We start from the raw sequence: 24,718 nt of genomic DNA, 5'->3' as shown, positions 1-24,718 counted from the left end.
CTCAGGTAGGACCACTGAGAGGTTGTGTGTAGAGTCCGATATGAGTCCACAGAACTATTTGGCGCCCGCTGTTTACAAGCCACTGTCCTGAGCCTACGCCCTTTGTAGAGTCAAAAGTATCAATAAATGAACGTACAGGAGTGAGGCTGGTTGAGCAATGATTCCCGCTCCTAGGAGGTCTCAACTACCAGCCCGCAGGCGGAGCGGGTGGGACTCCCATGCGCTCCCCATTCCACGCCATTTCCATGTCGCTCGAATCGATGCTTTCCGTGTTGCCTCGTGCCTGGACGGCCGGCCCCACTAGGCGCAGAGGGGAAGGATCCCAGCTTCGGGGTCTGGTTGGGGCCCCGGGAGCCGCGGGAAAGGGAGTCTGCGGCGCGGGACGTTTGGCCAGCAGATCCCGGCGGCGCCCGGCCAGTCCCCCCGCCCCGGCTCCCCAGCTGCCCAATCATGGCGCGGCTCGGGAGCGCGCAGCGGCCAATCAGGAGCGGCGGGAGCGGCGCCGGGAGCCGGCGGGCGCAGAGCAAGCCCGAGAGTCTGGAGCCGGCGTCGGCGCTGCGGCCGGGAGGGAGCGTGGCGAGAGCAGCGCGGCCGGGTGGGTATCTCGCGGCCAGAGAAACCGGCTTTGCCGCGGCGGCCTTTCGGCGGACGCCGGGGACCCTGCGGACCGCGGCGCAGGTAACTGCACCCACGCCCCGCAGCAGGAGGCGAGCGCGCCCCCCAAGAGGGGCCCCGCAGGTGGAGCGGGTGGGGGGCGGGGGGCGGGGGGCGGGCCGGCCGCGAGGTCCTAGCGCCGCGGTGCCCCCTGGCGCCCCCGAGCCTGCCTGGTCGAGCCACGCGGAGGCGCGGCGTTTCCACCAGCCGCGGGCGTCCCGGGGTGGGAGAGGACGAGGGGACTCTGCTTAAGGCAGGTGGGGGTGGAGGACGACTCATGCGACCCCTGGCCCCATACACAGACACTTCTGGCCGACGGGTGTCTTCGAGATTGGGACGCCCAGGATGTCTTCATCGGCCCGAGTGGGGAGGCGACAACAGGTGTCCCTGGGGACGGTGCTTCCCCTACACTCCCCTCGCCTGAAACCCCGGGTTGGCGCCGCGCCCCGCCTTCGGGGTGTCGGGAGGCAGGACCCCAGCTTGGCCTCAGGCGCTCTGCCCGCTGGACAGCGCCCAGAGGCGGCCTGGACGTGGGGCTTGGATGGAGTTTTCTCTGCGCGTTGCCAAGCAATTTGCCTGACACCCGCCTCTCGCTGGGATGAAGAGTTGAAGATGAGAGTGCGTGTGTGCGCGCGCGTGTGCGTGTGTGTGCATTCGTGCGTGTGTGTGCGCGTCCGTGTGTTCTGGTGCAACCCCTACTGGAAGGAGCTGCCTGAGGGCTGTGAGTGAATCATTAACTGTGCTTTTGTGCAGCTCCTGTCCTCTGCCTGCCTCCCCGCCTCTCCCGACGCTCCCCGTTTCCCCCTTGGGGAGGTCCTTCTTACTCTCTGTGCCTCCCTCTCCTGATCTGTAAGGTGGCGATAATGATTGCACCGGTCTGATAGCGTTGTTTTGAGGATTATATGAGCCAATGCCTGAAAAACACCCAGCACAGCGCTAAGCACTCAATAAATACCGGCTCTTATTATTTATTATACGGAGTGGATGGGCTTTTAAAGAGTAAATCAGACGTGTCCAAACTGGCCTAGCAACCATTTGCAGCTCTGAACAGCTTTCTACACTTGAAAGGAAAAAAATGCTATTATTAATGAGACTGATGGTATCTTTAAAGGTAGCATGTCCTTTTGGGGGGCGGTAAAAAACCGATCCATTGGAATGGTGAGAGAGATAAATGCATTCCAACTAGTAACTGAGAAAAGCTTTGTGACCTTTGAAAAAATTGGTATGAATATTGTGTGAAAATAATATCATGGTACTTTGTTAAGTGTTCACCTTTCATTAGCATGGCTGATTTGGGGGAAATATTTGAAAGTTTTATACTTTTTACTCCTCCCTTAAACGAAAAGGTGAAATTAAAAAGAGAGGGAGGGAGAAAGAGAGAGAGAGAAAAAAAACTCAACCACACAGCAAAAATGCCAGTGGCTCACAGAAACCTAAAATTGCAGTTGCTACTTTTAGGTGTTTTTTTTCCTATGCCTGACCTGGGTGGTCTGGTTTAATTCTTTGTCACTGTGTCACTTTCTTTTCTTGGTTAATCTGAAAAGTCAATAATTGGCCCGTTTTATTTTTCTTTTTAAAACTTAAAATATCGACATGTAGCAGCCCTGCTTGGAGTTCTGAACCCCCTGCTCAGTTGCCTCCTACTGTGTGACGAATCGAAAAAACCTTCTCAAAGCTTCTCTAGGGTGATGTCAGTGGGAATCTGTCTTACCACACCATACTACCCCCTATCCCCCAACCCATAGGCTAGGAACTGGGGAAAGGATGCAAACAAAATGCCCCAGTTCTTCTAGGGTCTCTTATGCTTTTGCCAGGAGCCTTAGAATGAATACATGGACTTAGAGGAAATGCTTATCTTCTCAGGGGGTAAGAAGCCCACTTCCAGATGCAATCTTTCAAGTCTCAGATTAGCATGGCAGCCCTTTCAGTTGTTGATAAGAGGACTTTTACTCTCTCCAGTGGCGTGGGAGGATCTGAACGCTTGCTGCTGGGAGGAGTAAGAGAGATGTGTTGGGCGGGGCAAAGACTCCTGAGTTCAGAGCCAGACTCCCACCTCGTGAGATCTCAGACTGTGGCTGACTCTGGGAAACTTGAACAAATTGCTTTGTTTTTCTGAGCCAGGCTTCTGCTTTATAAAATGAGTTGTTGAATTTTTAATTTTATTATTATTTTTTCTTAGAGGTTGTTCTAAGGATAGTACTAATGAATGGAGGCGCCGTGGCACAGTTCCAGGGATGTGGTTACAGGTCTGTAGCATCCAGAGAAGATCTTAAAAGTTATACCTGGGAAAGACACAAAAAGCTTGACCGAGGGGTAACACTTGAGCTGAGTGTAGAATGATGAGCAAGTCTCTTGTGCAGGCAGGGGTGAGGTGGGATTGGAAACAAGGTAGAGCAGAGAAGAGAAGACATTGCAGACTGAGAGAAGTGATCAAAAGGACTGTTACAGTCAGTTTAACGGTAAATAACAAGTAACCCCCAAATCTCAGTAATTTATAACAGCCAAGATTTAGTTCCCTCTCATGCTGCATGTCCAGTGTAAGTCAGGCATAGTTCTACCCCTCACTTGTCATCATTCTGGGACCCATTGAGGCTTAAGAAACAGCTTCTCTCTGGGACAATGTGGATCTTATTTATGACAAAGGGAAAAAGGACATGATAGAACAAAACTGTAGCATCTAAAGTCTGCTCAGAAGTAGCAGCCGTCACTTCAGCTCTCATGCTGTTGGTCAAGGTAACTCACATGGCAAAGTCTGCTGTCCGTGGTATGGGGAAGTCTAAACCAGCTGCAGACAGCGAGGTATGGCTGAGCAGGAGGAAAAGTGCTGAAGGAAACAAGGTCAGGAGGTGGCCCAGTGGCAGATGATGAAGGACCCTGGGTCGGGTGCCAGGGGTTTGGGACTTTATCCATTGGCAGGGAGCAGCCACTGAAGAGTTTTGAGTTGGGCTTTGACAGGGTCAGATTTTCCTGCTGAACACACATTTCTAGTGGCCAGGTGGAGAGAAGATTGAAATAGGTGAGCTAAAAAGCAAGAGGCGATGAGGGCCAGGGCGAATACGGTGGCCTCCAGTCTCTCTCTCACCATCTGTTACATGACTTCAAATTCCACTGCTAGAAACTGATTTAGTTGGCACTTGAGCAGCGTGCCTTCTTCACAAGTTCTCTCCTAAAATGCACGTGCTCTCTCATCTTGAAGTCGTTATTTTATATCACCTGAAGCAGTGGATCTCAAACTTTAGTGTGCATCCGAATCACCTGGAGGGATTGAGAAAATACAGATTGCTGGGCCTGGCCCCCTGAGTTCCTGAATCAGTCAGTCTGGTCTGGGGCCTGGAGATGAGTATTTCTGACAAGTGCTCAGGGGATACTGATGCCGCTGGTCCCACATTTTGAAAACCACTAAACTAAGGGGAGACATTAAGATGTGATTGAGATAAATACCTGAATGGAAGAGTCCAATGGAAGGAGGAAAAGGGCTGGAAGGTCTCAGCATTCTCCATGCAGCAGTTTTGCTGAAGGCTGGCTCTGGCCATGAGCAGTAGGCTCTGTAAGAGTAGCTGAGTCTCTAGGTGTATATTAAATTGCAGATGCAATGCTCATAGTGAGGAAATGAAAAAAGCTTGGGTCCAGAGAAGAAGCATACAAGTGCTGCTTTGTCCCATCCCTTTGTAATTTTGCCCAGACTTCCCATCCTGTCATCTAGCACACACCCTTTTGTCTGGCTCCAGACCTCTCACTCAGGTCTGTCCACATATTCCAATCCTGATCCATCACACTTCTTGTCATTCCAGCTATAATTTCTTCTGGAGCTGAGCTTTACCACTGGGTGGACATTTGGCTGAATTTTCATATAGTCAGACCAAGAAATTGCTTGCTTTACTTGAGGTCACCATCATAATTAAACATCTGTGCCATGTGGTCATACAGATTGTGATCAGCACCCACCCCCAAGATAAATAACCCCCTGAGAACCCAAGATTGTCCATGGTTTGGCTTATACTACGAGATGGAGCAAGTTACTACAATTCCCCCCAACTGTGACTCATCACTCCTGTAACAACAGGGCATGCCAGAAATGGACGTAAAGGAGCAAATATGTTGGGGTGTCTAATGTGACACAGGAAATAAAACACAGTGAGAGTGTCTTTTTTTTTTGCTATGGTTTTTCTCATTCGTAAGTGGTTTTTCTCATTCGTAAGCATGGCACAAATTTGAACTCTACCTAGGGTCCCAATAAACCAGTGGTTTGCCAGCATGTGACAGAGAGCATGTAAATGCATGAAATACTTCTAGGATCACTATTCTAAGTGCTGGCTACCAGATTAGAATATTTGTTTCAAGGTAGGATGAGTGCAGAATTATCCATCGGGGTATGAATAGAAAATTCTAGAAATTCTATATGCATTTTATTTTTTTGAGATAGAGTTTTGCTCTTGTCCCCCAGGCTTTAGTGCAGTCGTGTGATCTAAGCTCGCCGCAACCTCTACCTCCCAGGTTCAAGGGATTCTCCTGCCTCAGTCTCCCAGGTAGCTGGGATTACAGGTACCCACCACCACGCCCAGCTAATTTTTTTTTTTTTCTTTTGAGACTGAGTTTCGCTGTTGTTGCCTAACCTAGAGTGCAGTACGCAATCTCCGGCTCCCGGGTTCAAGCAATTCTCCTGCCTCAGCCTCCCTAGTAGCTGGGATTACAGGAGTGTGCCACTATGCCCAGCTAATTTTGTATTTTTAGTAGAGACAGAGTTTTGCCATGTTGGTCAGGCTGGTCTTGAACTCCTGATCTCAGGTAATGTGCCCACCTTGGCCTCCCAAAGTGCTGGGATCACAGGCATGAGCCACTGTGCCTGGCCACAGGTAATTTTTCTATTTTTAGTAGAGATGAGGTTTTACTGTGTTGGCCAGGCTGGTCTCGAACTCCTGACCGCAAGTGATCCGCCTGCTTCAGCCTCTCAAAGTGCTAGGATTACAGGTGTGAGCCACTGCATCCGGCCTTCTATATGCATATTAAATGTGTATAAAATAAGAAATATTATAATGAGCTCATATTATAAAATGAGGTGAGTGAGATTTGAAAAGATCCTTGTTCCAGTTGAGATTTCAGAGACAAGTCATACCTTGAAGGTGTGCTTTCTGAAACAGGAGAAACTCCCCCAGGATTCTGTGTACCTTCCCAGAGGTGGATGAGAAAGCTTAGAACTATAGCCTCTGTCCTGGAGGCCTGAAGCCAACTGTTTCATTTTGGAGAGCCAGCAGTTTTTCCCCCTCGTGCAGCTGTGGCCTCGGTACTGCCTTCACTTGATCTATTCTATGGTGAACTACCACAGTTCCCTCCAGCTCAGGTTTCCAGGAAACCTGGCCTAAAATTTCAAAAGGTGCAGCAAACAAAACTGTGGATGTAACTCTGAGAGCCAGTGAGAGAAGGGACACTTAAACCAGCCAGGGGGATTTGAAATGCTGAACAATTCATTAGAAGGTGCTGCCATCCCCACTGGATAACATTTACCCAGCAATTTGATATTTAAGAAATGTTAAGTATCATAGCATAGAAAAATATTATCTTCTATTATCTAGTTATATTAAATAAATGCTTATATCTCATATATATATGTTTTTTCACATCTCTAGCACTTTCAGGAGGTAGACTTTAGTGTTACTGCTCTCTTTCTGAAAAGCAGTAACAAAGATAGAAACAGTTGACCAAAATTCTATAGATACATAATAGTAGGGCAGGATTGAAACTTGGATTTTTCATTCATAGTGTACAACCTTTGTCACCCCAGCTGGCTGCCTACTAACTTGGACTGGTGCCCTGAAGTGGCCTCTCTAACTGGCAAGGGGTGGTCAGTGTTCCTTGTGATGTTTCATCACAGCGAAGAGTGTGAAGCCGCTTTGCAGATTGCTAATGGCTCAGTGAAACCTTTGGGAGTTATGTTCATCTGAATGGTATTGACCATCTGCTGAGTGCAAGGCCTTGAGGAGAACATTACGAGGAATTCAGAGAAGTATTATGCTCAGTCTCTGACACAGCCTCTATGCTGAGAGAGAAAAGACATAATATTTATATAAAATCAATGATAGTTAAACCACAGCGAGACCAACAGTAGGCAAATAATCCAGTGGGCTGTCAAGTGCTGTGAATTCAGACAGCGAGTCTTTCCCAGATTGTGCTGGGCTGGGAAGGTTCAGGGAGGAGCAGCTACTCCGGGCTGGATGGAGAAGTAGGATTTAGCTAGGTGGGAACCGTAGTCTTTAGGGAAGGAATGGGTCTAAGTGAACTGTGCCCCTGCACTGGTCCACAAGTCTTTTCAGGTCCATTTACTGGACTACTATATCTGAAGTAAAGGGGTCAAGTGGGAGAGAAGGGAAGTCGGAGCTAGATGACTTCTTTTTTCTTTTTTTTTTTTTTGAGACAGAGTCTTGCTGTGTCACCCAGGCCGGAGTGCAGTGGCGCAATCTCAGCTCACTGCAACCTCGGCCTCCCGGGTTCAAGCAATTCTCCTGCCTCAGCCTCCCGAGTAGCGGGGATTACAGGCGCCCACCACCACGCCCGGCTGATTTTTTGCATTTTTAATAGAGATGGGGTTTCACCATGTTGGCCAGGCTGGTCTCGAACTTCTGACCTCAGGTGGTCCACCTGCCTCGGCCTCCCAAAGTGCTGGGATTACAGGCGTGAGCCATCATGCCCGACCTAGGTGACTTCTTAAAGCTATCCTTTCTTGACTGCCATCGGACTATTTAATCTTTGCCTAAATTATCAAAAGCACTGTTTAATCTGAATGGCTGCATAACCTCCTACAAATGAAGCCATTCAGTGATTTATTAGTAGATGAATAACACTGGACTCTGATTTGGCCCTCTTAACATGTTCATTGTATTAATAGGAAAGCACTTTGGAGCTAAGGATGTCAAACGTCTATATAAATACAATCTAATCCTATTATAAACTCTGTCAAACTTGCAGGCAGTTGGTCCTACTCCACTTGCAATCTAACCTGGAAAGGTCAAATGACTTGTTGAAAGTCATGCAGAAATCCCCTGGTGCTTCTATAATAACTGACCCTGCTTCCCCTGACATTTGGCGGTGTCTAGCTTAAGTCACTTCATATCTCCGTAAGGATGGTGACACTAAGAATGACACTAAGATGACACTAGGGCTCCTGTCATTTAGATAGGATTTCTCCTACTCATATTATGCCCCATGGGGGCTCTCAGCTGTGACCCCAAAGGGTCCTTGTTAATTTTAAGCTTGGGGTGAGATCATTGTATGCTTCTCTTTCAGGCTTCTCCCTGGCTTTCATTGAAAGAAGGTACCATTTTAGTGCTGTGTGTCCATGCAAACACACCATCTGAATGAAAGGGCATTCTCAAGCATATTTCCTGCCAAATGCCGAGAAGTAGAGTGGGACCATCAGTGGCTTTCTATCTACCTGAACTTTGAAGTTAGACACTAGACCGTTGCCAGCTTGATAGTCCTTCCATTGGCTGCCCTTTGAAGTTAGCTAACTGGTTTAAAAAAACCAAATGGGATACTTTAAATGAAAACAGATTTTATTTCACTGTTTGCCTTAGAAACGGAAAACATTTGTCTTAAGTTTTTTTGGTTTTTGTTTCTGTTTTTTTTTGAGACAGAGTATCATTGTGTCACCCAGGCTGGAGTGCAGTGGCAGGATCTCAGTTCACTGCAGCCTCTGCCTCCTGGGTTCAAGCGATTCTCATGTCTCTCCTTCCCCAGTAGCTGGGACTACAGGTGTGTGCCACCATGCCTGGCTAATTTTTGTGTTTTCAGTAGAGACGGGGTTTCGCCATGTTGGCCTGGCTAGTCTCGAACTTCTGGCCTCAAGCAGCCCACCTGCCTCAGCCTCCCAAAGTTCTGGGATTACAGGCGTGAGCCACCATGCCTGGCCCATTTGTCTTAAGCTTTTAAAAGAGAATAATGATAATGCCATGGTTAAGTGGATAAGGCTGGGGTGATCCATATTTGGTAGACGTATCCAGTTATGCGTTGTTTAAATGTTGTCTATTATGTGAACTCAGAGCTGTCAAAAATATACTTTGTGTTTTTCCCCATCCTTGCCAAACATAAAATATTCATTTTTTTCTAAATCATTCCGTGTCCCTACATTTCCCTCCACTTCAGACTTTGAACAGTTGAAGGGTGGAAAACTTTTATCATTGCTGAAATTATCAAAAACACTATCAATAGCTATCATGCGTTGAGTTTTACGTCCACTGCTGAGTGGTTATACCATGTTATTTTACTTAATTTGCACCTCAGCGCTGTAAGGTCAGGAGGAGTAGCATCTCATCTAAGGAGTAGCATTACATGAGGAGTAGCATTTCATGAGACAGACAGAGGCTGGAGCTAAGTACTTTGTCAAAGGTTGTAATGGAGCTGGGCTTTAAACCTACCTCTCTTAATCGCTTAGATCTAGAAGCTATGCCCTGAGTCACTGTGGTATCTGGAAGCAAAAGGAAGTGTGCTCTAAAGAGTTAACAGGGGCTATCTGTGCACTCTGGCCACACCCTGGGAGATGCCTGGTAGGAGGAAAACTGCTTTTGTTTTTGCACGGTCAGTTCACAGTATCAGCAGGGCAGTCAAAGCACACTTTTCTCTCTCTCTCTTTTTTTTTTTTTTTCCCATCTCATCCTTATTCTTTTTGTTATGATCTCTAAAAAGTTGGTGAGTTAGGGAGTGAGGATCTATTTGAGTAAATCCAGCATGTTTCTCAGTCACCACCCATCAACCTAATTGGCATAGGCGGGGCTGTGCTGTCTGCAACACAGCCAGCTCCTCCAGCTGTGCCATCCATCATACTCAGGCACCCTGGAGCGCACATGCTCTGCTTCCGGTTGATTTTAAGTTCCCGATTCCTGAGCAGGCCTTGGGGAGGCAGTCCCAAGGAGTCAGAGTTGTTTGCTTTCGCATATCAGACTCCAGTCTGGGTGACTTGGCTGGTCACAGCACAGTGCTCCTGGGCCCAGGGGCTGTGATCTCCTGTCATTTGGTTGCCATTTTCCTGTGAAGAGGGTAGAGAATATGCACCCAGTCAGGTCAGGCACTTTGCAGAGGTGGGTCCTGGCTATAAGAAAGCCAGATAAGAGTGCAGGTTCATTTATGCATGTGTGTTTCTACTCATAGGAAAACAACTCACGAGGCAAAAAAGTACATCTCGTGGATGGAGCAGGGCGAAGTGGTTACAAGTACAGACTCTGAAGCCAGACTGCATGGGTTTGAATTGTGCGGTTTCAGGTAAGCTATTTAATCTCCCTGAGCCTCAGTTTCCTTATCTCTCTAAAGGGAACCTACTTCATAGGGTTATGAGGATTATATGATAATTTAATTAAAAGAGCAGTAAAGCACTTTGACATCAATGTCTGAGAGATGAGAAGTGTTACGTAAGTGTTTATCAAATAGCACATAAAAATAAAGCGGTAGGTGAACATCATGGTTTGTAGGTTACACAGTGCTGTGTTAGACGAAGCTTACGTGACTACCTCAGTTAAGGTACTCACGGTGAGTTATGCTCAAACGAAATCTTATAAAATGTCCTAGGGAAACTAGCCATTTTAAAGAATCATGTGAGAAAAATATATGTAAACTGCCTTTTTGTAAAATGAACATGAGAGAAACTGTGTCAGAGGAAGCGAGAAGACAAGGTTGGATGACTCGATGTTTCGGGCGAGGGGGACTGGAGGGGTAGAGTGCCATCATCTTGGATGGGAAGGGTTCCTGCCGCAGTCATTTCAGGGAAGGGAGAGTCGCTGGTCAAATCTGGATGCGTTAAGTGTGAGAGTCTTGTTAGATGTTGAAGTGAAGATGCTCAGTGGGCACCAGGAGAAGTCAGGTGAGAAGTCAAGGCTGGAAGCATCTGTGTGGGGGGTCCCTAGCTTATAGATGGAATCTAAAGCTGTTAAGGAATGAAGGTATTTAACAGCTGGAGAAGGGGTCCTAGGGTTGAATCAGGGGGCATGCCAGCTTCATTGGGAAATTCAAGCTGGCTCGAGTTTTCTAGTTTGTGCTTTTCTTCACTTTGCCAGTGTAAAATGAGGTATGGACCCATCGGCATTTTCTTTGGGTGGTTTTATCATTTGAGCTCTATAATCCCATGGTTAGGTGCCTGAGTTAAGACTAGGGTCGGATACCATTTGACCTCTTACTATCTTTGTGCCCTTGGGCAAGTTACTTAGTCTCTGAGACTCAGTTTCTTTGCCTGTGAGATGAGAACTGGTGGTTAAAAATGCCCATCTCATAGGTGTGAGGGCTCAGTAAGTGTGACATTGATGCTGTGAAGCTGTTCACCACTTTATGTCTTGAAAGATTCTCACCGTTCATGTAAATTTGTTAAAAGTGAGGAGTGGTGACAGTCACACGTGTTTAAAGCCCTTTGAATTTTCCCTAAGCTGAAATCCGCATTTTAATTCAACTTATATTGCTACTGTTTTTCTTCTTTAAAAAAAATAATAAAAGAGAGAGGTCAGGGAAATACTATAGTAACTACACACATATGCCGGAGACTTACGTTTTCTCTGTAATTGAAACATTACATCCAGTGATCGGATCTGGCCTCTATATGTGGTAATTGCTACAAGAATCGCAGATGCTCAAGCATTCAGAGATATGAAAACTGAAACACAGAACAAAAGAGATACCACTGGATGACAGTGTTTTAGTATTACGTTTAATAACCTCATGTTTGCTCTTTGCCACCATGAGCCAGGTAAGAAGGTTCTCTCACTCTTCCCTAAGATACTAACCAATCTTCCCTACTATTTTTTTTTTTTTGATGGCAGAGTTTCACTCTGTCATCCAGGCTGGAGTACAGTGGCATGATCTTGGCTCACTGCAATCTCTGCCTCCTGAATTCAAGTGATTCTCCTGCCTAAGCCTCCCAAGTAGCTGGGATTACAGGTGTGAGCCACCATGCCCAGCTAATTTTGTGGTGTTAGTGGAGATGGAGTTTCACTTTGTTGGCTAAGCTGGTCTCGAACTCCTGACCTCAAATGATCCACCCTCCTCCTCGGCCTCTTAAAGTGGTGGGATTCCAGGCATGAGCCACCAAGCTCAGTCTTCTCTACTATTTTAAATCCAAGTTTTACACTTGGTTGGAAAATTCCTCTAATCCATTTTATTTCACTCAGCAAATAATAATATTCTGAATCTGTTTCTAAAAAACTCTCACTCTCAAAGCTAAATAAGAACCCAGAGATGTGGAGAATCACATTCTGAAGTCTTGTCACTCCATTCTCTAATTATTATGTCTGCTGTGTTTGCATTTATGGTTTATATGCTTTGAATTTGTAGCTTTTCTGTTTTGCAAGAGTTACTGTCAGTGAGACATCTACCAAAAGAAATACTGCTATTAGTGGTGTCAGGACCAAATGTATGTAACAGTGTGGTGTGTTTCTAAATCCCTACTGTGGTTTTTGAGAAACCGTCTCTAAATGGGAGAGGGTGATGTGAAGACTGAAAGAAAAAATCTTTAGAAACAACAAAGCAGAAACATTAATAGGAAAGAGCTTCCAGTGATTCAATTTTTCTTTTGGTCTTTCAGATTGAGGAAGTAAGGAGAATAGGCATACATGGTGGGAAATTTCTATCAACTTGGAAAAAACAATAGAATACATAATTCTTAGCCACTGAGATGAGAGCCCAGGAAGTCACAAGGTCAAAGGACCCTGTCCCATTGTCTGTGGTGACAGCCTGTCCTCCCACTATAAGGAATGCCTTACCCTTAAACAATGGAAGTGTCCCTGAGAAGTTGAAGAAATGCATGCTAATGGAATTTTTAAAATCATATCATTGTAGAAGTACTCCAGTGATTATACTTTTCTGTATTTTCCTTTTTTTTTTTTTTAGTGAGAGTGTATTCTGTTTATAATAAAAACAGAAATCAGAAAAATATTTTTTTTGATATGGTGTCTTGCTTTGTCATCCAGGCTGGAGTACAGTGGCGCGACCTTGGCTCACTGCAACCTCAGCTTCCCGTGTTCAAGCGATTCTCTTGCCTCAGCCTCCCAAGTAGCTGGGGTTTTAGGTGTGTGCCACAACTCCCAGCTAATTTTTGTCTTTTTAGTAGAGATGGGGTTTCACCATGTTGGCCAGGCTGGTCTCAAACTCCTGACATCAAGTGATCTGCCTGCCTTGGCCTCCCAAAGTGCTGGGATTATAGGCATGAGCCACCGTGCCTGATTAGGAAAAATAAAAGAAGGAAATAAACTAGGAGTGTGGGGATGAGTGAGTTGTCACCATTGAAAGGTGCTCATTTGCTCACATTTTATACTGTGAGAATTCTTTTGTCCTACAAGCTGTGGCATTTCATAACATACCTGCTCTCCACATTTAGAATTTACTTTAAACATAGGGGGTGTCAGTAGTGCATTTCATGTATCAAAACCTCAGACTCCACTCTACCAAAGCAGCCAGGCCTCAGTCAACAGACATCGACTCTCGCACTGTGCCAAGCCCACCCAGTGTGTCCTGGTTCCTTGTGGCTGTCCCTGGCAGTGGAGACACCCACATGCCCCTGCCTTCAGTCAGCAGACACAAACTTGGGATGCGTCGGTTTCTTGTTTGTGAGAGGCCTGGTTCACAAGGATAACATCATGATCAGCCAGGGGCCCCTGTGCAGCTGCCCCATGAGGCCACTGCAGCAGCCTGTGTTTTAGCGTTTGGCCAGGCTGTTTTGGTTTTATGCCCATGCGTCTGTTTTGTTGGGGGAAGAGGGAGGGGAAGGATTCTCAGAAAAGGGAAGGACGTATCCTCCGCTTTGCTGAAAACGGAAATAAGGAATTATCAGTTCAGGGTCAGTAGAAGCCACAGTGCCTGGCTTCCTTCTGCTGGGCTCCTCTGGAATAATTTTGTTTTGTTTTGAAAGGCCCGAAAGCAACTTGAGCCAGATAAGTTGTTCTAGGATGACAGTTTTTAACAGGGAGTCCACAGATCCCTAGGACTTTGAGAAGTGTGTCTGTGAAGTGCCTTAAATTATAATTAATGTTGCATGTATGTGTATTTTTCTAGAGATGAGAGTCTCTGGCTTAAATTATAACTCAAAGAGATTCAGAGAGCTATAATGTTTTGTTTAAAGGCTAAGAACCAGTTTCAAGGAGAGGCGTTCAAGTCTGAGTTGTACCTCTTGGTCTTGGCCCTAACTTGAGAACTCTTCCTGATTGGTGACTTGTGTACATAGTGATAACATCAAGAAAAGTGTGCAGTGCTCCTTAGGTATACCTGTAGAAGGTCATGTTGCAGGAAGATGAAGAAGGTTTCACTTTTTCAAGTGCTGGAAAGCTGGAAATCTAGAAATCTTTTTTTTTTTTTTGAGACAGAGTCTTGCCCTGTCTCCCAGGCTGGAGTGCGGTGGCGCCATCTTGGCTCACTGCAACCTCCGCCTCCAGGGTTCAAGCGATTTTCCTACCTCAGCCTCTTGAATAGCTGGGATTACAGGTGCATACCTCCACACCCAGCTAATTTTTTTTGTATCTTTAGTAGAGACGGAGTTTCACCATGTTGGCCAGGCTAGTCTTGAACTCCTGACCTTGTGATCCGCCCACCTCAGCCTCCCAAAGTGCTGCGATTACAGGCGTGAGCCACTGTGCCTGGCCTGAAAGTCTAGAAATACTAGGTGGACCCACAGAAACCCGTGCACTTACTGAAGCCCATGCTGCAGAAAGATGAAGGTTTCACTTCTTCAAATGCTGGAAAACTGGGCATCCAGAAATCTGTGACCTCTGTCCTGATGCCTCCTATTCTCTCCTTTCCCAAGCACACTCAGAGCTCCCTTAATATTCTGTGTTATCATAGTATTGACTAGTTGGAATGAACACAAATATCTCTTTTACCTGGTGTCTCAGTGTGTTTGTGTTGCTATTAAGGAACACTGGGTAATTTATGAAGAAAAGAGGTTTATTTGGCTCATAGTTCTGCAGGTTGTACAAGAAGCGTGGTGCCAACATCTGCTTCTGGTGAGGGCTTCAGGTTGGTTCCACTCAGGATGGAAGGTAAAGGGGACCCAGGTGTGCAGAGATCAGATAGCAAGACAGCAGAAACAAGAGAAAAAGGAGGAGGTGCCAGACTCTTTTCAACTTCAGTTCTCGCGGGAACTGAGTGAGAACTCACTCACTCCTGTGAGAATGGTACCAAGCCATTCATAGGGATCTGGCCTCACAATCCAAACACCTCTTACTGGGCCCCACCACCAACACTGGGGATCAAACTGCAACAGGAGACTTGGCAGGGCCAAACAAAGTATGTCCAAATCATAGCACCTGATCTTCTGCTGAGTTCTAAGATAATCCAGGCCCTCATGATGGTGACAAGATAACACATTTATGAGGAACTTCTTCCAAGTGGCTGTTTATCCTGTGCTAAACACAAATGACCTTCCCCAGGGTTCCAGCCTTGGTTCTTGTTTTTCCTCTTATTATTCTGAGTGACCCAGTCCAAATACCCAGCTTCCGGTGGCCTCTCAGTCTGTGTTTTTAGCACTCATCTCTCTTCTTCTGAGCTCTAAATCTGCCTATTTAACAGGTCCTAAAGACAACATCTCAATGTGGTTGTCCCACGGGCCCATCAAATCACTGGGCCTAATGCTAAGCTTATCACCTCCCTTTTTCCTCTTGAAGTCCTTATTTTGGCAAATGGTACAAAAATTGATCCAGTTTTCCAAAGGTTTTCTTCATCCACCTACTGCATCTTTACTTCCACAATCTCAATGAGTACAAAAAAGATTCTATCCCCATATCTTGATAACATTACATCCTAAATGGCTGTAAAAACACCTTTCCTCTCTATCCCCCATCTTGCGATGCCTGATCACTCTATTTACTAGCTAGTCTTTTCACTCTCCGGTTGATCTCTCTCATTGCTTCCAGAATAACCTTTTTCTAAAAAACAAATTGGGTCATGTTATTTCCCTGCTTAAATTGTTTAATCGCTCTCCATTGCCTTTATGACAAAACCCAGCCTTCTTGGCATGGCCTACTGGGCCCTGTCTGACCTGACTCCTAGCTCTCCGGCCTCCTGTCTTACTTTTCTCCTTCTGGCTCATTGCTTCGTCAAAGTAAATCACCTATAGTTCAGAAAACATATCTTTTTATTCATCTTCTGGACTCAGTAGGGGCATAATACATTTTTAATGCAGCTGTTTTGAGTGGAGGCCTTGAAAAAACTATTACTCTTCACATTCCAAGTCGGGTAACAAAAAGACATCTTCATACCGTCTCAGTGCTTCATCCCATCCCTGCCCCCTGACCTATTTCTAACATTAATGCTGAATCTCAGGCCATCCTTGAACATGAACCTCATTTCTGAGCCCCTCGTCCTCCCTTCACATCATGCCTTATTCATCTCCAGATCCCACCCTGTCTGTGACACACACTGCAGGGGTTGGGGTCAGTGATGGGTGATGTTCAGGTGTGAGGTTAGGGAGGGGGCAGGTCTGGGGGTGGACGTAGGAATCAGGGAGGTTGCATACACCCTTTGATAGCAAACAGTAGTTTTGCATGTTAACGTGAGTGGTTAAGCATGGCTGAGTGCAGTGGTACCCTCTTATTGACCATTTTGTATTGTCATGCTTTGTTCTTATAGATGCCATCCTGCCAGCTTGGAATGTCCATTTTCTCCACCAGTGACCCCTGCCTCACAGAACTAATTTCTATTCATCTTTCAACCAGTTGTTACCTTCCCTGTTATTCTTCACTGACCCCAAATTGGGCTAGGTGTCACTCCTGTGCACCCATCACACTGCTACATTCTCCTCATTGCCCTGGTCACAGCATACTGTGATTATTTATTTGCCTGTCTCTCTCTCCAAGGCAGGTGCTGGATCTTAGTCCTCTCTCTGTTCTTAGAATTTCACAAGAACATCCCTAGCAATAGGAGATGCTGAATAAATGCTTATTGAATGAATGAATGAATGAATGGGCGATGTTCTGTGACAGACTTCTAAAAACCTGCAGAAGCTCCATGAGCATAAATAACCCAGAGTCCAATAAGACCTATTAGATCATCTCTTTATATTCTACGCATGTGACATTTCATACCAGCATTGATTCTTATCCAGATTTTAACTTTCCGTATTGGCTATCTCTTAGGCACATCTCAAACCCTCTTAGCCCTACCTGTCTCTGGGCCACTGGACTGAATCATTCGGCCATCCGAGGCTACTACTGCAGGTCCTTTCACTACTTCAGGACCCAGATGAAGTACCACATTGAAGGGTGTGGAATCTGGATTTCTCATCTTCTGCTAAAGGATCTAGCAGATGCACCCCCAAAATGTGGGGAGTTGGGCCAACATGATGTGAACTCTGACCAAAGGGGAATAAGAGACAGGTGGGAGCTGGCAGGTACATATCCTGTCCAAGCACCAGCCCCTCCAATGGAAGGTTTTGAGGTACCTTAGTTCCCAACAGCCTCTCTGACCTGGCAACAAGCCGATTCTTGTGAAGCCATGGCCAGTTTAGGCCCACTCCATCTTATGTTTGCTTTCCCTACTTCACTTCTCTTCTCTTACTTGGGCTTCCTTGGGATTGCTGTAAAACACTAGTGTAGAAGCTTGGCCTCAGGCTCTGCCTCCTAAGGAATCTGGCCTAAGATATGTTCACACCTGCCAGTATTTCCCTAGAGGATCATGGGCCAGTGGAGGTGGAAGAGGGAAGAACACTATGCATCAGGTGGTCTCTAGAGCATGGATGCAGCAGGGCTTGCCTGGAAGTTCAAGGCTTCAGCCATGCATCCCCTGTCCTTGTCTATGCAAGTGAGTGGTGTTGGCCACCCTCATTTAGGGGAACTGGGCAGATGGATGCATTAGTAGAAAAAGATCCATCATTTAGAACCTGTGAACTAGTTCCTATGGAGGCTGACCATCTGTTCCATAATTTCCTGTTTTTAAAAATCCCAATGTAAGAAATTAAATATATATATAAACTTTTATGTCAGTGATACAGCTGTGAAAATGGATCCTTAACAATATCTGTGATATATTCTGGGTTTAAATCCTAGCTTTGCCACTTACTACTTGTGTGACCTTCAGAAAGTTGGCCAGTCCAAGCCTTAGTTTCCTCATCTGGAAAAGAGTCATTAGTAATAGCAGCTTATATCAGGATGCTGTTGTAAAGATGGGACAAGATAATGCATTTGTAGGCCTCAACACAGTACTGTATAGAGTAAGCACTCACAAGATATTAGTTATAGTTATTAATATTCTCTCTTTAAAATACAATTTGAGAATGAGTGTTAATCCTAGTATAGTAAACAAATTTAAGTTGAGAGTTTTTTTTTTTAAATTTGTAGAGCTTAGAAAGGTTTTATTGAGATTTTAAGAGGTATTTTCTTGGTCTGAAACTTTTTTCTAGGGAATCAAAATCTCAGACCCAGTTTTAATCTTGCTAAAAAGGGTGGGAAGGCATGATAAAAAGCTTCTATGGAAGTGGTGTTTACTTGCCAGGTATTTTGTTTCATTGGAAATGTGTGACAACCACATGGGGCTTGAGACTACCTAAGTGTATTTCCTATCTTCCAAATATTTTTAAGGTCTTTGCAAATAACTTTATATCAATCCCAAATTAATAAATTTGTGGAAACAAAAGCAGAAAGGTTTTACAGTTGTGCTGTGGTCATTCAGAGAATTTGTGGCAGAGAAGATCCCAGGAACTAGCCTCTTGCCCCTTACCTGAGGCAAGCTTCAATCTGTGCCAGGTAAACAGAAAAGTACTTCCTCCAGGGAAGCACATAATCAGGATTAACAATGTGTATGCTGGTAACTTTTTGCCTTTTTTTACAAAGCTGTATTAAGAGTCATTAAGCTTTAAACTGTAATCCGGGTTTATTATTAACTCCTTGCAATCAAGCTTCCAGTTCAGCTGTTCTACTTTATTCTACAAATGCTTGTCGCTTTCTGATACGGTTTGGCTGTGTCCCCACCCAAATCTCATGTTGAATTCCCAAGTATTATAGGAGGGACTTGGTGGGAGGTCATTGAATCATGGGGACAGGTCTTTCCTGTGCTGTTCTCATGACAGTGAATAGATAAGTCTCACAAGATCTGATGGTTTTATTAAGAGGAGTTCCCATGCATAGGCTCTCTCTCTTTGCCTGCTGCCATCCATGTAAGATGTGACTTGCTCCTCCTTCCCTTCTGCCATGATTGTGAAGCTTCCCCAGCCACGTGGAACTGTAAGTCCAGTTAAACCTTTTTCTTTTGTAAATTGCCCAGTCTTGGGTATGTCTTTATATGAAAACGGACTAATACACTTTCCTTCTGTGTAATGGCTCTGAGCACTAGAAATGCTGCCAGGAAGGGTCCATCCCTCCAGAAGCTAAACTCTGCAAGCTTTCTCAAGTCACCAGCGACCACCCAAGGCCCTTTATGTCTCTCCTCAGCATTTGACACTAGAGAAAACTTCTTTTTCAAAATTCCCTCTTGCCATCATAGCCTGGAGCCCTCTGGTTTTTCTGTCTCTCTCTCTGCCTGGCTCTGTCACCCGAGGGTCTGACTTCCCCCGTCCCAGCCCCACTCCCTTATGTAGGCATGCTCCAAGAGTCAGTCATCTTCTTCTATCTTTTTACTTCCCCTGTTGATAACCTATTCATTCCCTTGGCTTCATACTTTGTTTTTTCTTGGATGACTCTAAAATCTAACTTTTCACCCGTAATTTTTCTCTAGGCACCAAATCTACATTTTCACAGTCTTTGCATCTCAACATACCCCAAAAACTTATTTCCTATCCTGTCTCCAATTAATTGCACAGTTTAAGGGACCACTCCTAGTTTCCTTAGGGTATGTATTGAGGTCTTCTCTGCCCTTACCTCCGATACTATGGCACTACTATTCTCCTGTCACCCAAGCTTAATTGTTATTTCCTATCACTGTTGTTTCTTCTATTCTGTTGAGTAAAGAACAAGACTAAGGATTCCTGTGGCTATAAGGTGTTTTCTCTACTTTCATCTTTTTGCCCAGTTAAGGTTTTCTCCTGAACGTTCAACATTTCTTTGCTTTTCTACAGTGTGGATGGTGATGTGGGAGGGCCTGTGCTGCTGCAGAGCTGGGGGCCGGGGGTGGGGCGGTGAATAGCTCTAGGGGCAGCGTCAGATAAGAGAACGTGGTTTTTGTCGCATTGTGTGAATGGCACCTCCTGGAGTTGTGCAACACAGTGCTGTGGGAGTGTAAGCATGCAAGGGATAGAGTGTCACTGAGTCCTTTTGGGATGCTAAAGACTTGAGTGGCAGGAACAAGTTGAGGGGAGTTGGCAGTTCAACCCACAAGGAAAGTTTGATTTTTACAAAAGAGGAAGGGGGAAATAGTTTTTCCTCTGCGTCATCTACCTGGGGAATAAAACCCTATGTTTTTCTAGACAGATCTGCATTGAGCTGACTTCATTGTAGAGCTACCCACCAAGCTTGAGATTTGTGGCCTGGAACTCTGTTTTCCTCTAATCCTTGTTATTCTTGGTATAGAGAGTGTTGGCAGGAGCTTTAAACATAAAGGTTTTGTGTGCCTGCAGCTCTACTGATAAATTAGATAAAACCAGACCCTTATGTCACAACTGGACTCCCTTCGATATGGTTTTCCTATGGTCCAAAGAGGTTGGTCATAGCTTTGGTCACAGTGCTGCCTCCTGTTGACTGAAATGGCCCAGATGACTTGGCCACACCAGCAGTAGGACACGTTGGCTGACGGTTATAGCAGCAGTGTCCTCTGTTCAGGGGCCTGTGGAGCACCCAGACAGGCAGGTTGCCACCTTCCACTGCACAGACTGTGTGGTACACACTCTTCGTGGGCATGGCTCACATAGATGACCATGGGAATGGGCCCTGAAGTTGTCCACTGTGTTGACCCTGCCTCTGGTACCTTCTCTCACTACTCATTTCTAGGCCAACTGATGCCTCGCATTGAGCCAGCTAGGCTCTTTCCTGTCTCAGGCTGAAGCTCACACCACTATTTCCTTTTTTTCCCCAAATTTCTAAGGTCTCCTCCTTCTTTGCACTTTCACTTCCTGAATGCCATGACCACAGGAATGAAATCAGCAAGTTCTTGTTCTCTCTCTTGACTAGGCTAACTCCTCCCAATCTTTATGGGTAGAAATAATAATGGTAATAGATAGCATTGACTGAGCACTTATTATTCATGAAAAGGTTTACCTGCAGCATCTTACAGAATCTCTGAGGTAGATACTACTAGATGAAACTCAGGCTTAGAGCATTTCAGAGACAGAGATGTTCCATGGCTAGAGTTAACAACGGGGGACTTGGCCTGCTGCCTGAAGAGCTTGTGCTCTGAAGGGTATGCTAGGCATCCTCCTAAGACTCAGGTTAGATACAGCCTCTTCCAGGAAGCCTCCCTGGGCTCCCCACACCCTGCTTCTGACCTTTGGTCATGCTCCTTAGTAACCTGTGCTGTCATGCAAGCTCAGGGCCTCTCAGAGGTGGTGGAGAGAGACCTATGTTCCTTGCTTTTTCTGAGTTCTCAGAATATTAAAAACTGAAGAAGCTCCAAGACAGGATTAGAAAAATATTATGATTTTTTTTTGATATATTTTCTTCTCTGATTGGACCAAATTAAAACCTTAAGTGTATAATCATATACATAGAAACCCACAATGTAATATAATTTTGCTATGTGCAAGGCAGCTATAGGAATTACAATAGATTTTTTTTTTTTTTTTTTTTTTTGCGATGGAGTCTCACTCTGTTGCCAGGCTGGAGTGCAGTGGTGTGATCTTGGCTCACTGCCACCTCTGCCTCCTGGGTTCAAGTGATTCTCCTGCCTCAGCCTCCCGAGTAGCTGGGACTACAGGTGTGCACCACCACACCCAGCTAATTTTTGTATTTTTAGTGTTATATCCCTAACATCTAGCAGAGGGTCAGGGCTCAGCACATTGGGGGCTCTTAATTTGTCTTGGTTGATTGAATGAATGAGTCAATGAATTGTCTGTGAACAGTCTCAGACATCAGAAAGATTTTAGTTAGAATCCCAGACTACTCTTTACTACTCTCTGACCTTGAGCATGTTACTTAACCTCTCTGGCCTCAGCTGAGGCCTCTCTGGCCTCAGCATTTCTCTGAAATGCTGGTGTCATTAATAATAGTACCTACCTCATAAGGTTGATAAGAGGAACAAAGGAGGTAATGTACCTCATCTATAGGATGGCAAAAGTGAACTGTCATGAACAGTGCTTGGGTCCAGGGCAGAGGTGATAGGAGGCAGGTCATGGGCATCATTGTCAGCAAAATGAGAGCCACTCCAGCTGCTTGCCTTCTCTGTGCCTTTGTGTCCCCAACCAGCCATGGAGAAGAAGGATTGGTGATCGTAAGAGGGTCTCCAAAGCACCTGACTTTGTTCCCAGAGCCCTTAGCCCGTTTCCACATTCTGCCATTTGATGGACAACCATGGGCAGATCTTACCTTTTAAATAACACTCTGCAGCCCAGCAAGCATCCTCACCCACATTAGGCCACCAAGCATTCTCACTCACATTCTTAAATGAAGTAATAATCTAATTATCTCAATAATTTACATTATCTAATTTATAATTATTATTTCATTTAATAATTACTCTTTTAATCAATATTAAATGGGCTGCGGTGTCAGGAAATTCCTGCTCTTGTTGTATCATTCCTGGTACCTTCTCCTCCCCTAGTGGCAGAGTTATCATGGAGGACATTTGTTCTTGTATTTACTGAGTTCTTTGGCATCATTTTTTTTTTCACATCTAGTATTCAAGGAATCTTGAGAAAAGCCTCATTTCAAACTTTTGTGTTTCCAAGTGGCCAGATAGAGAGTGGGCTGCTTGGTCCAGGACCTCTAACTCATGCATGCCCTTGTATTGAAGAGCAGGGCACAGCAGCACTCCCTATCTGGGACTCTACCATCTTCTCTGTCCATTTGGCGTCACAGGGTTCTAAAGGTTGGATGGAGCTTTCTAAGTGTGAGCATCCACATTGCCCTGGCGTGTGAGAGCACTGGCCACTTCTTTTCTTTTGCTACGGCTTCTCCCTAGGTAACTGGATCCCTTCTGTCTGATGATCATGTCCTAACTTGTATCTCTGGCCTCAAGCTTCAAACTCAAAAGTCCAAGTGCCTAGTTGACATCTCTCTTGGATGTCTAATGAGCATCCCAAATGTATCATATTTAAAAAGAAATGCTTACTTTACTCCCAAATCCTAACTCTTTCTCTGTATCCCGGTCAGTGGGACTATCACCCACCCTGTCCTCCACCAGAATTCCTTGTCCTCCCTCCTGTGAGACATCCATCAGTAAGTCCTGACGACCCTGCCTCTAAAATATATCTCAGATGACATCTCTTTCTCTTCATCTCCATTGTTTCATCCAGACTCTGGCCATCGTCATCTTTTTTTTTCTTTATAAAGAAATAAAACACTTTATTCTCAATGTTGCTGATATTTTAAATTAAAACAGTAAGAAAGCTTTTAATGTTTGATTAAATGTTGCTAATATTTTAAATTACAACAGTGAGAAAGCTTTGTTTTCTTCACATGTGCAACAGATTTGTTTGTTTATTTATTTATTTATTTATTTTTTGAGATGGAGTCTTTCTCTTGTTGCCCAGGCTGGAGTGCAATGGCGTGATCTCTGCCCACTGCAACCTCCACCTCCCGGGTTCAAGCAGTTCTCCTGCCTCAGCCTCCCCAGTAGCTGGGATTACAGATGAACGCCACCATGCCAGGCTAATTTTTTTGTATTTTTAATAGAGACGGGGTTTCACCATGTTGGTCAGGCTGGTCTCGAACACCTGACCACTTGATCTGCCTGCCTCAGCCTCCCAAAGTGCTGAGATTACAGGCATGAGCCACTGCGCCCGGCCAACAGATTTATTTTTTAAAGGAATGGATTTTGAGAGAAAACAACGTGAGGCAGAAGTATGGAATAGAAAATAAATACAGATGCAGGCTATTTTGCTAATTGTTTTGTAACCACAACAAACTAGTACAGAGAATGCCCTGTATAAAACACAATAAAGGTTCGAACATCGAGGTGTTCCCTTAGCAAGGCTGAAAATTTCAGTCTCTGGTATTTGGAATTTAGGCTGCAGTCCTTGTTTTTGGATGGACCACTGGTGGGTGGCACAGTCCATGCTTTTAACCAGATTTGAACAGAAGAATGGCCACTTGGCCCAGGTAGAAGTAGATGAAGTGTTTGTTTTCATGTGTCGCGTAACTACTGAAGTTCCTCCCCACGATGCAATGTCAGGTGGGATTGTACTTCCTGTCACATTCCTTCTTGATATGAGCCACAGTGTTCCTCTCTTTGCTGTATTTCTCCAGCGCCTGAGGAGCGCACTCCACCGAGTTCTGCTGCATCTCTTCCGACATGTCCGCATTTTTGATCACGGCCTTTTGGTCGCACATGGTTACCCATGGAGAAGGGGGCTGGCTGACTGCAACGGTCTCCTGGGGAGGTGCTAAGCATCGCCCGGCTGGAGCTGCCATCGCTATGGAAGCCGTGGCGCCTCTAAGAAGAAAACTTTTAATGTTTGATAGAAAGTTTTAAAGGTCACAAAGCAATCATATTTTCCCCTTTGCGGAGACTGCTTTGTGCATGGTCATTTTTTTTAATTTAAAAAATTCTGTTAAATTACAACTATAAAATGGACCACCTTAACCATTTTTAAGAGTGGAGTTCAGCAGCATTATGTCCTTTCACATCGTTGTGCAACTATTGCCACATCCATCTCCAGAACTCTTTTTATCTTGCAAAACTGAATCTTCATACCTGGTAAACACTTCTCTGCCTCCCTGGCCCCTGGCAACCACCATTCTACTTTCTATTCTGTTAATGTGACTACTCTAAGTACTTCATGTAAGTGGAATCATATAGTATTTGTCGTTTTGTAACTGGCTTATTTCAGTTAGCATGATGTCCTCAAGGGTCATTCATGTTGTAGCATGTATCAGAATTTGCTTTCTTTTTAAGGCTGAATAGTGTTCCATTGCATGTATATACTACATTTTGCTTATCCATCCCATTCATCATCGGACACCTAGGTTGTTTCAGGCCACCATCATCTCTTTTCTCAACTGTTTTGACAGCTTCCTAATTGTTTGCT

General features: G+C 45.1%; 1 protein-coding gene and 1 pseudogene across 1 annotated transcript in view; one reads left to right on the top strand and one right to left on the bottom strand.

Annotated features, from left to right (window-relative positions):
* Positions 1–511: 511 nt before the first annotated feature.
* LOC101127591 (stonin-2) overlaps positions 512–24,718 on the top strand; it is a 260,143-nt gene continuing 235,936 nt past the window's right edge. The window contains exons 1-2 of the mRNA XM_063698159.1: positions 512–595; positions 9,793–9,903. The gene's annotated coding sequence lies outside the window, so the exon portion shown is untranslated. The remainder of the gene's footprint in view (positions 596–9,792; positions 9,904–24,718) is intronic.
* Positions 23,492–24,044, bottom strand: LOC101130723 (dynein light chain 1, cytoplasmic-like; annotated as a pseudogene).

The sequence above is a fragment of the Gorilla gorilla genome, chromosome 15, assembly GCF_029281585.2.
Source record: "Gorilla gorilla gorilla isolate KB3781 chromosome 15, NHGRI_mGorGor1-v2.1_pri, whole genome shotgun sequence".
NCBI classification, from domain to species: Eukaryota; Metazoa; Chordata; class Mammalia; order Primates; family Hominidae; genus Gorilla; species Gorilla gorilla.
The sequence above is the reverse complement of the archived record's forward strand: the minus strand, read 5'-3'. Positions and strand labels throughout refer to the sequence as shown.